Source organism: Gorilla gorilla, chromosome 6, assembly GCF_029281585.2.
Source record: "Gorilla gorilla gorilla isolate KB3781 chromosome 6, NHGRI_mGorGor1-v2.1_pri, whole genome shotgun sequence".
In the NCBI taxonomy this organism is placed as follows: Eukaryota; Metazoa; Chordata; class Mammalia; order Primates; family Hominidae; genus Gorilla; species Gorilla gorilla.
The window spans coordinates 64692805-64705238 of NC_073230.2; the positions used below are offsets into that span (position 1 = coordinate 64692805).

Sequence of the window (12434 nt, forward strand, 5' to 3'; positions counted from 1 at the left end):
AAAAACTCTAGAAACATATTTACTAACTATTGAAGCAGGCTTAAAGCAAAGGCAAGTATAAATGACCCATTATTAGACAGATCAATGAGACAGAAAATTAACAAGGGTATTAAGGACTTGAAGTCAGTTCTGGACCAAGCGTACTTAATAGACATCTACAGAATTCTCCACCCCAAATCCACAGAATATACATTCTTCTCAGCACCACATCACACTTATTCTAAAATTGACCACATAATTAGAAGTAAAACACTCCTCAGCAAATGCAAAAGAATGGAAATAATAACAAACAGGCTCTCATTGCATAGTGCAATTAAATTAGAACTCAAAATTAAGAAACTCACTCAAAACCACACCAACTACATGGAAACTGAACAACCTGCTCCTGAATGAGAACTGGGTAAATAACGAAATTAAGGCAGAAATAAAGATGTCCTTTGAAACCAGTAAGAACAAAGACACAACATATCAGAATCTCTGGGACACGTTTAAAGCAGTGTTTAGAGGGAAATTTATAGCACTAAATGACTAATGCACTAAATGTCCACAAGAGAAAGCAGGAATAATCTAAAATATAACATTTATGCAGCTAACAAACATGAAAAAATGCTCATCACTGGTCATTAGAGAAATGCAAATCAAAAACAATGAGATACCATCTCACGTCAGTTAAAATGGCAAACAATAAAAAGTCAGGAAACAACAGATGCTGGAGAGGATGTGGAGAAATAGGAATACTTTTATACTTTTGGTGGGAGTGTAAATTAGTTCAATCATTGTGGAAGACAGTGTAATGATTCCTCAAGGATCTAGAACCAGAAATAACATTTGACCCAGCAATCCCATTACTGGGTATATACCCAAAGGATTATAAATCATTCTACCATAAAGACACATGCACATGTATGTTTATCAAGGCACTATTCACAATAGCAAAAGCTTGGAACCAACCTAAATGTCCAACAATCACAGACTGGATAAAGAAAATGTGGCACATATACACTACGAAATACTATGCAGACATAAAAAAGGATGAGTTCATGTCCTTTGTAGGAACATGGATGAAGCTGGAAACCATCATTCTCAGCAAACTAACACAAGAACAGAAAACCAAAAACTGCATATTCTCACTCATAAGTGGGAGTTGAACAATGAGAACACATGGACACAGAGGGGAACATCACACACCAGGGCCTGTCGGGGAATGCAGGGTTAGGGGAGGGACAGCATTAGGAGAAATACCTAATGTAGATGATGGGCTGATGGGTGCAGCAAACCACCATGGCACGTGTAACAAACCTGCACGTTCTGCACATGTACCCCAGAACTTAAAGTACAATAAAAAATAATAACCAAATCCTGCCCCCAATCCAAGGCCACAAATAATTTAATTAAAGCCTATAAAATAGGACACACAGAAAAGTCACTCTGTTTCCTTGACTCCACAACTTGTATATGTGGCTTATAATGCATTTACTTTATTATCAGTCTCAATAAACTCTGGCGGAGAAAGCCGGGGGTAACACACCTAATCCTTTCATGAAATGTCTAACATGGCCGTGAGTGTGTGGGATCTTTTCTCAAGCCCCCATGCCTGAGTGCCATTTGCTGATGGCCCTTCCCCATGATTGAGGAAGCTGGGTCACTGGTTGAACACTAAGTACAAGACAGCATGAGAATCATGCTTGCAGCTGCAGTTAGCTGGAGGGCTGGTAGAAGGCACTGCTCCATGATTGTATATACCGAGTTCTGCCATCTTAATGATATCTGTATATGTTTTCTATCTTTGAAGATACTTGCATTTTTACATATCAGAATCCCAAGGCTGAGAAATAAAAATGTTAAAAATTAAAAAAATAATAATAAAAATAAATGACCAATCATTACCAACCAGATTTTGGCAGATTTAAGTGTCCTGATCCTAAGACAATCTTAATAACTCTAAGATCTTAAAAGATTAAACTTTGTTTTTCAATATTCTTAGGAAGAAGAGAAAAAAATTATAGACAATAAAGAACACAACCTGAATACTATTTGTTTTTGTTTTGTTTTGTTTTGTTTTTTTCCAAGACGGAATCTCACTCTGTCACCCAGGGTGGAGTGCAGTGGCATGATCTTGGTTCATTGCAAGCTCCGCCTCCTGGGTTCAAGTGATTCTCCTGCCTAAGCCTCCTGAGTAGCTAAGATTACAGGTGCCCGCCACCACGCCTGGCTAATTTTTGAACTTTTCAGTAGAGACGGGGTTTTACCATGTTGGCCAGGCTGGTCTCAAACTCCTGACCTCAAGCGATCTGCTCACCTTGACCTCCCAAAGTGCTGGGATTACAGGTGTGAGCCACCACAGCTGGCCTGCAAATACTATTTGGAAGCAGCCTTTTGCCACTAACTGCTTGTGAAATTAACAACCCTCCTCCACTGGCTGCTGCAAACAGGCACATTTCAGGTTGAATTTTCATCCACACTGCAACCACATTGGTAAAGAACCAATGTTCTTTACCCCTTCAACCTCATGAGCATGCTATTTTAAAAGAAATAACTTTCCACAAAGAATTCATGAAATGGGAAATAAAAATAGTAAGCAGAGGCCAGTTTAGATTAAAAGAGGCATAACAACCAAAGTTAGCACATGAAGATTGTTTGGACACAGATTTAAAGCAAAATTTTTCAGATAATGAGGAAATGAGATACTGTTCAGGTAAGAGTAAGGAAACTTGGCCAGGCACGGTGGCTCACGCCTGTAATCACAGCAATTGGGGAGGACGAGGTGGGCAGATTACCTGAGGTCAGGAGTTTGAGACCAGCCTGGCCAACATGGTGAAACCCTGTCTCTACTAAAAATACAAAAATCAGCCGGGCATGGTGGCGTGCACCTGTAATCCCAGCTACCCAGGAGGCTGAGTTAGGAGAATTGCTAGAGCCCGGGGGGCAGAGGCTGCTGTGAGCTGAGATTGCACTCCAGCCTAGGGTGACACAGCAAGACTTTGTCTCAAAAAAAAAAAAAAAAAAAGAGTGAGGAAACTCAACTAAGGGTTACAGATGAGCTGACACCAAAAAATCATTGTAATTTTGTCAGATGTGATGAGATAGTAGCTGTATAAGAAAATGTTAATGCTGTTCAGGGATGCACACTGAACAGATAAAATGATGTGATGACTGATTTGCTTTACAATATTCCTGCAAAGGGAGGTAAAGGAATAGAAGAACAAAATGTAGGACAATCTTAATGATCACAGAAATTGAGGAATGGGTATTTTAGTGTTCACTGTACTATTTTCTCTACTTTTGAATAGGTATAAAAACTGTAATTTAAAAATGTAAAAAAAGGGCCAGGAGCGATGGCTCATGCCTGTAATCCCAACACTTTGGGAGGCTGAGGCAGGTGGATCACTTGGGTCAGGAGTTCAAGACCAGCCTGGCCAACATGGTGAAAGCCTATCTCTACCAAAAAAAAAATCAGCCGGGTGTTGTGGCAGGCACCTGTAGTCCCAGCTACTCAGAAGGCTGAGGCAAGAGAATTGCTTGAACCTGGGAGGCAGAGGCTGCAGTGAGCTGAGATCGTGACACTGCACTCCAGCCTGGGCGACAGAGTGAGAATCCACCAAAAAAAAAAAAAGTAAAAATGAATTGACTAATCCCTGCTCTGAAGCCACATCCAAACAAAACTCTAAAAAGAAAGATTCAAGCAATTTATATCGTGCTATTTATATATAGATCTCCCTTGCACCTCTGTATGTAACATTTAAATATTTTGCAACCTGATAGTTGGGAGTGGCTCAAAGCTGGGCATGGTGGCATGTGCCTGTAGCCCCAGCTAATTAGGAGACTGAGGCAGGAGGATAACTTGAGCCCAGGAGTTCTAGTCCATCCCAGACAACATAAGACCCTGTTTCTTTGTTTCTTTTCTTTTCTTTTTCTTTTTTTCTTTGTTTTTTTTTTTTGAGATGGAGTTTCACTCTTGTTGTCCAGGCTGGAGTGCAATGGTGCAATCTCGGCTCACTGCAACCTCCGCCTCCTGGGTTCAAGTGATTCTCCTGCCTCAGCCTCCCAAGTAGTTGGGATTACAGGCGCACGCCACCACGCCCAGCTAATTGAGTATTTTTAGTAGAGATGCGGTTTCTCCATGTTGGTCAGGCTGGTCTCGAACCCCCCACTTCAGGTGATCCACCCGCCTCAGCCTCCCAAAATGCTGGGATTACAGGTGTGAGCCACCGCATCCAGTGGACCCTGTTTCTTTAAAAAGAAAAGTCGGGGAGTTGTCAGGGAGCTCACTGATGAATTATTTTGGTGATATCAACAATTGCTATCAAAACACAACTATAAAATCCAAAATTATAGGCTGGGCACGGTGGCTCACACCTGTAATCCCAGCACTTTGGGAGGCCGAGGCAGGTGGATCACGAGGTCGGGAGATCGAGACCATCTTGGCTAACACGGTGAAACCCTGTCTCTACTAAAAATACAAAAAAAAATTCGCCGGGCATGTGGTGGGCACCTGTAGTCCCAGCTACTTGGGAGGCTGAGGCAGGAGAATGGCATGAACCCAGGAGGCAGAACTTGCAGTGAGCCGAGATCACACCACTGCACTCCAGCCTGGGTGACAGAGCGAGACTCCATCTCAAAAAAAAACAAAACACAAAAACAAAAACAAAAAAACAAAATCCAAAATTATATCTATTGCCAGATCTTTCTCCTTACTTCCAGACTTATTTATCCAACTGTCTCCTTCACCTCCACACCTCAACTTAAATGTCAACTTGGAATTAATTAACAATTTAATTATTTATTACTAATTAATCTTTGTTCTTAGATTGGCTTTCCTCTAACATCTCAAGATTTGTCTTAAATTCTTACTTCATGATATTAGCACCAAATCTGAAGGGCTCTAGTACAGGAACTCTCTGAGATCAGAAACACATGTATTTTTGAGAAACCACACAAAATGAAATAATTATCATAGCTGTAAAAAGAAATATGCCCATAAACAAATAATAGTAAAGGATTAGAGGCTTTCAGTCACACTAGAGAGTGATGTTAAATAAAATTATTCTGTTAATTCAACAAGGAAATATATAAACCTAATTCTAACAAAGTTTTTATAAAATAAAAAAGAACCAGTTGCAGTTGAGAGTGAAAAGTGGAAGTTTAGAAAGAGGCGAGGCCAACTACAGAACGTGCTCATCACACATCATCAAGGCTGCCCCAATCACACCCCCTGCCTCCCCATTCCCCTTATTCCACTTAATTCTTTCCCAGACCTTATACCTTCTTACAGAGTAAACATCTCCTACTTACTACACGTTTCCCCACCAGATTGAATGCTCCAGAATGCACGGGGCAGGCCACTGTCTTCTGCACTGCCCAGCTCCCCCCACCCCGCACCTGACTCACAGGTGCCAAATGACTGCAGGATTATGAGGTTGGAAGTAGTGAATACTTCCTGAATACTTGCAGTGGTTCCCAGCAATGACAAATCTAAGATTTCCTCTCTCCCTTTCAGGAACCTTAGAGAAAGCAGCAATACTGTCAGAGGTGTTTGAATGAGAACAACTCGATCTTAAATAGAAGCTGGGTAAAATGAGGCTGAGACCTGCTGAGCTGCGTTCCTAGATGGTTAAGGCATTCTAAGTCACAGGGTGAGAGAGGAGATCAGCACAAGACACAGGTCATAAAGACCTTGTTGATAAAATGGGTTGCAGTAAAGAATTCAGCCAAAACCCACCGAAACCAAGATGGTGACACGAGTGACCTCTGGTTGTCCTCAATGCTACACTCCCACCAATGCCATGACAGTTTACAAATGCCATGGCAACATCAGGAAGTTACCCTATATGGTCTAAAAAGGGGAACCATAAAAATAATCCACTCCTGGCCAGGTACGGTGGCTCACACCTGTAATCTCAGCATTCTGGGATGCCAAGGTAGGTGGATCACCTGAGGTCAGGAGTTTGAGACCAGCCTGGCAACGTGGTAAAACCCCGTCTCTACTAAAAATACAAAAACAAATTAGTTGGGTGTGGTGGTATGCACCTGTGATCCCAGCTACTAGGGAGGCTGAGGCAGGAGAATTGCTTGAACCCAGGAGGCGGAGGTTGCAGTGAGCCAAGATCACACCACTGCACTCCGGCCTGGACTCCATCTCAAAAAAAAAACAAAAAAACAGTAAGAGAGGCTGGGTGTGGTGGCTCACAACTGTAATCCCAGCACATGGGAGGCTGAGGTGGGTGGATCACCTGAGGTCAGGAATTCGAGACCAGCTTGGCCCACAAGGTGAAACTACATCTCTACTAAAAATACAAAAATTAGCTGGGCATGGTGGCAGGTGCCAGTAATCCTGGCTACTTGGGAGACTGAGGCAGGAGAATCGCTTGAATCTGGGAGGCGGAGGTTGCAGTGACCCGAGACTGTGCCACTGCACTCCAGCCTGGGTAACATGAGCGAAACTCCGTCTCAAAAACAAAACAGTAAGAAAAAACTGGAGCTGAGTCCTGCTCATTATATTTACTTTCCTAAAATAAAACAACATTATAAAAAACATTACTCAGTAATATACTTGAGTGGAAAGGGGAAAAAAGAGACTTACCAAATTTTTTTGCAGAAAAGCTGATCCACCATCTTTCTTCATTTAGTGATTCTGGCATACCATTCTTCCTTTACTGTCGAAATCACAGGAATACAAGTTTTCTCAATTTAATGGGTTTAATAGCTTGGGTTATTAAATATTATTATTATAAAATAGGCAGTATTATTTTTTCTTTTCCTGTGAGTAAAATTATTTCTAAGATCCAGAATGTATTTACTACTGAAACAATGCTGACACACAGTGCACAAAAAAGGAAGAACCAGACATTCATTAAAGCTGGGAAAAAGCAGAACTCACTGTGCTCAAGAACCACTAGCAGGTCGGGTGCAGTGGCTCACACCTGTAATCCCAGCACTTTGGGAGGCTGAGGCGGGCAGATCACCTGAGGTTGGGAGTTCAAAACAGCCTGGCCAACATGGTGACACCCCAGCTCTACTACAAATACAAAAATCAGGCAGGTGTGGTGGCAGGTGCCTGTAATCCCAGCTACTTGGGAGCCTGAGGCAGGGAGAATTGCTTGAACCTGGGAGGTGGAGGGTGCAATGAATTGAGATCACACCACTGCACTCCAGCATGGGCAACAAAGCAAAACTCCATCTCAAACAAACAAACAAACAAACAGCTAGCCACTTAACAGATGCCTCAATAAATCAGAGTCTGATCTTCTTAAAAAAAAAAAAGACATGAGATATACAGTTGCAAGTTAGAATGCTAAAGAACATAAACATAGAACAACTTAATGTACATATAAATTCAATATATATCCAATCATTGTGACTATGACACAGTAAAATATTAAAATACTATTTTCAAAATGTATACAAGCTTAATGTTCTATTTATTCAAACTATTTATTTAAAATACAAATCATCAACATAATTTGCCACTAAAATCTCATGCAGTCCCTTCACAGGACACATGATCCACTGGGAGTTAATAAATTAGCAGCTGGCAGGCAGTGACACACAGCAAAAATGAAAACCAAGAGGTGAAACAGTTTTGAAATAAAGAAGGTTTTAAAGCTAAGAGAAATTACTGAATTACTAAGTCATTAGCACTAATTTTGAGCCAACTAATTAATATGAGATGATACAACGTCCTATGCTTTGGTAAATTCAAACTATGTTTAAACACTGTCTGTAATGTGACTTTCAAAATGCTCCCGGCTTTACAAAGATGAGATTATAATGTAGTAGTACATGCTAAAGCATTTCCCCCTGCAGAACATGTTCTAACTTTCATCAGTCACATTGAGAGTCCAGAAGATGAAGGAAAAGGTCATGGATTTCGCTGAGAACTTACCAGAGTTGAACTCCCTCACTTTCCTCACTCCCCCCAGCATTGGCGGGTTCCAGGACTGGTGGCTGTGGTGGCTCGCTGGTCTTTGTTCTCTTAGAAGGTGGAGAATAATCATCATCTTGAAAAAGAAAATGGTGATTATTGAAGGAACCATCTTAGAGTTACAGCCACCTCCGGGTCAACAACATTCAAAAGCTGAACGGGGCTTTAAAGCTATTTTGAGTATTAATAATTATTTCTGTATTGTGATCTTCAGCATACTTTTTTCTAGTTTCATTTGAAATTTTATTCTTTTGGGATGTGCTCAAGTGAATACTGCTTTTTCCTGTCTTGCTTCATTATTTTTTAGTTTGCTTCATTTGAGTCATCATTATAAATCTCCCCTTCTCCTCAAATAACTTTCAAACTGATGCCAAGAACTATATTCTATTTTCAGGCTTCTGAGAAAAAACTTTCAATGAAGACAGCCACCTAAAGCTATACAAATATAGAAGAAAGGGGATAAAATAAAGCTCAGATTGGAAACAAATTTAAGATTATACAAAATTCAAGCATACATAAACAAGGGAAGCTGGATAATTATATGTTCAAATACTTTTAACAAGTGCAAAATGTGTAGACTTAAAGAAATAGGGCTGGCCAGGCGTGGTGGCTCACGCCTGTAATTCCAACACTTTGGGAGGCCAAGGCAGGCGGAGCACTTGCGGTCAGGAATTCGAGACCAGCCTGGCCAACATGGTGAAACCTCATCCCATCTCTAACAAAAATACAAATATTAGGCTGGGCGCGGTGGCTCATGCCTGTGATCCCAGCACTTTGGGAGGCCAAGAAGGGTAGATCACCTGAGGTCGGGAGTTTGAGACCAGCCTGACCAAAACAGAGAAACCCCATCTCTACTAAAAATACAACATTAGCCAGGCATGGTGGTGCATGCCTGTAATCCCAGCTACTCGGGAGGCTGAGGCAGGAGAATCGCTTGAACCCGAAAGGCAAAGGTTGCGGTGAGCCGAGATTGCACCATTGCACTCCAGCCTGGGCAACAAGAGTGACACTCTGTCTCAGAAAAAAAAAGAAAACAAAAATTAGCCAGGAGTGCTGGCACATGTAATCCCAGCTAATCGGGAGGCTGAGGCAGGAGAATCGCTTGAACCAGGGAGGCAGAAGCTGCGGTTAGCCGAGATCAACACCACTGCACTCAAGCCTGGGTAAGAGAGCAAGACCTTGTCGAAAGAAAAAGAAAAAGAAAAGGAAAGAAAGGAAAGAAAAGAAATAGGGCTACATTATTTATGAAACAGATACTGTTGACTCAGTCACTAGAAAGTCTGTGTATAAATGAGCAGTGAGATATTCAAGAAAAGCACACACACACTACTCAGGACAGCTGTTGTGAGAGTTCCATGCTCATTTCCTTGTGGATACACCAGCAACTCACTCTGCTATGATCCTGCAATACATCTCATGTTAGCATTAGAGACATCTGGGCCAGGCGCGATGGCTCACACCTGTAATCCCAACACTTTGAGAGGCCGAGGCAGTCACATCACCTGAGGTCAGGAGTTCCAGGCCAGACCGGCCAACATGGTGAAATGCCGTCTCTACCAAAAATACAAAAATTAGCCAAGCGTGGTGGTGCGTGCCTGTAATCCCAGCTACTCAGGAGCCAGAGGCAGGAGAATTGCTTGAACCCAGGAGGTAGAGGTTGCAGTGAGCCGAGATCGTGCCACTGCACTCCAGCCTGGGCAACACAGCAAGGATCCATCTCAAAAAAAGAAAAAAGGAAAAAAAAAAAAAGAAGGAAAGAAAAAAGAATTAGAGACATCTGGATCAAATCAGCTGCCACTGTCATCTTCCAGTCCTGCAAAGAGTCAGATAACGTCCTATTAAGATTGCTACTCACACATCATCTATAAAATACTGAAAACACCATTTTAAGAAATCTTTTTTTAATTTTGAGAGGGAATTTCGCTCTTGCTGCCCAGGCTGGAGTGCAATGGCCTGATCTGGGCTCACCGCAACCTCCACCTCCTGGGTTCAAGCGATTCTCCTGCCTCAGCCTCCCGAGTAGCTAGGATTACAGGCATGCACCACCACACTTCATTAATTTTGTATTTTTAGTAGAGACAGGGTTTCTCCATGTTGGTCAGGCTGGTCTTGAACTCCCAACTTCAGGTGATCCACCCACCTCAGCCTCCCAAAGTGCTGGGATTACAGGCGTGAGCCACCGCGCCTGGCCAAGAAATCCTTCTTTAAAAAAAAGGCCAGGCTCGGTGGTTCACGACTATAATTTCAGCACTTTGGGAGGCCAAGGTGGGTGGATCACTTGAGGTCAGTAGTTTGAGACCAGCCTGGGCAACATGATGTAACCCCATCTCTACTAAAAATAAAACAAACAAACAAAAAAAATCAGCCAGGTGTAGTGGTGGGCACCTGTAATCCCAGTTTCTCAGGAGGCTGAGGCAGGAGAATCGCTTGAACCTGGGAGGCGGAGGTTGCAGTGAGTGGAGATCATGCCACTGCACTCCAGCCTGGGTGACAACAGCAAGACTCCATCTCAAAAAACACAAAAAGAAAAACAGACTCCATCTCAAAAAAAAAATAAAAAAAAAAACAAAAAACAAATGTGGTATGGAAATGAAAATACTGTGTTAAAGACAGTTTCATGCAAAATAAAAGACCACTCAAATACAATAAGCTGTCTTTTTAGATGGGTATAATTGTTATTCTTATTTAACAGCTAAAGAAACAGGCTCAGAGAATGTTATTTGATTGGACTGTGTTGCAGCTCTGGACAGTGCAGCTGAGATCAGACTTCATGTGTAACTCCACTACCCTACCAGGATGCCTCTCATAAAGGTAAGAAATGTAAATTTGGCCTAATATACAAAGTTGCCAGGGCAGCACTGGGTCAGTTCTACATATAGTACTTCTACGTTCATCAACGGAAACTTTAAGGGAAGGTGAAAATGCTTCTAGAAGGCGACTGGACACCAGCGCCTTTGGGCTCTTCTTCTAAGGCCAATAGTGACCTAAATTATTGACTGACTGCTCCAGTCAAGTGGACAAAAGGGTACCAAGGTGGCCAACATCAGACAAATTCACTTGAGGGCCTATCTATGTGCTCTGAAAGACAAAACTGCTGTTGTGAAGGACACTGTATTTCAGAAAAACATAATCATATTAACAACTAGTAACAATGTAAAATGCTGATGTGTTGAATGCTACTTTAGAAAAACATGTTAAAATCTACGAAAAAAATTTATGATACAAAACTACGTTATCAATCATCTAGCTAGCTAACTATCTACAGACATGGTTTTATTCTGTTGCTCAGGATGGAAAGCAGTGGGATGATCATAGCTCACTGCAGCCTTCAGCTCCTGGCCTCAAGTGATCCTCCTGCCTCCTAAGTAGCTGGGGCCACAGGTGGACACAGTGACACCTGGGTTTTTTCTTTTGTAGAGACAGGGTTTCACTACATTGCCCAGGCTGGTGTCAAACTTTGGAGTCTCGCTGTGTCACCCAGGCTGGGGTACAGTGGTGGGATCTCGGCTCACTGCAACCTCTGCCTTCTGGGTTCAAGCGATTCTCCTGTATCAGCCTCCCGAGTAGCTGGGACTACAGGCATGTGCCACCACACCCGGCTAATTTGTGTATTTTTTGTAGAGACTGGGTTTCACCATGTTGGCCAGGCTGGTCTCAAACTCCTGACCTCAGGTGATCCACCCGCCTCGGCCTCCCAAAGTACTGGGATTACAGTCATGAGCCGCTGAACACTTTCTTATGCTATTAAATGGCCTAACCCAGGCGGGTCGCGGTGGCTCACGCCTGTAATCCCGAAAACTCGGATGGCCAAGGTAAGAAGATCACTTGAACCTAGGAATTCGAAACCGGCCTGGGCAACATAGCGAGACTCCCATCCCCACAAAAGATACAAAAATTAGGCCAGGCGCACACCACGCTCGGCTAGTTTTTGTATCTTTTGTAGAGACGGGGTTGCGTCATGTTGCCCAGGCCGGTCTCGAACTCCTGAGCCCAAGCCATCCATCCTCCCGCCTCAGCCTCCCAAAGTGCTGGGATTACAGGGCCCAGCCAGCCTCATGTTTTCTTTAAGCAGTCCCTCCCTGTTGCACACTTGGTTAGTTTTCTTTTTAATTTTTTAGACAGGGTTTACCTCAGTCTCGCAGGCTGGAGTGCTGTGGTGGGATCACAGCTCATTGGAGCCTTGAACCTTAGGGTTCAAGTAGCTGGGGGGCTGAGGTAGGACTACAGAGGTGGGGTCCCGCCATGTTGCCAGGCTGCTCTTGGCCTGAAGGGCTTCTCCCGCTGGCCGCGCCCGGACATAGTTTTCTATTTTTGACCGACATGAACACTGTGCTGAGTCGGTGTTTGTCAACACACAGGACTTGGCGGGGAGGTCGCGGTTACCAGGCTCCACTCTAAGTAGAAGACTGCCCAGCTCCAAGCACTGTACCTCCCCAGTGACGTCGCCGAACGCCCGCCCTGTGACGATACCGAAGGCGCACCTTCATAACGCCGCCGAAGGCCCGCCCCTGTG

General features: G+C 43.2%; 1 long non-coding RNA gene across 3 annotated transcripts in view; it reads right to left on the minus strand.

The window, feature by feature from the left end:
* LOC109027702 (uncharacterized) overlaps positions 1-12414 on the minus strand; it is a 38472-nt gene extending 26058 nt beyond the window's left edge. For 2 of the 3 annotated variants that reach the window (XR_010134449.1, XR_008667270.1), the window contains exons 1-3: positions 12051-12414; positions 7883-7997; positions 6581-6653 (exon numbers count right to left, since the gene is read on the minus strand). This is a non-coding gene — a long non-coding RNA (uncharacterized lncRNA). The remainder of the gene's footprint in view (positions 1-6580; positions 6654-7882; positions 7998-12050) is intronic. The other variant, XR_008667269.2, reaches the window with a different exon arrangement.
* Positions 12415-12434: the final 20 nt, after the last annotated feature.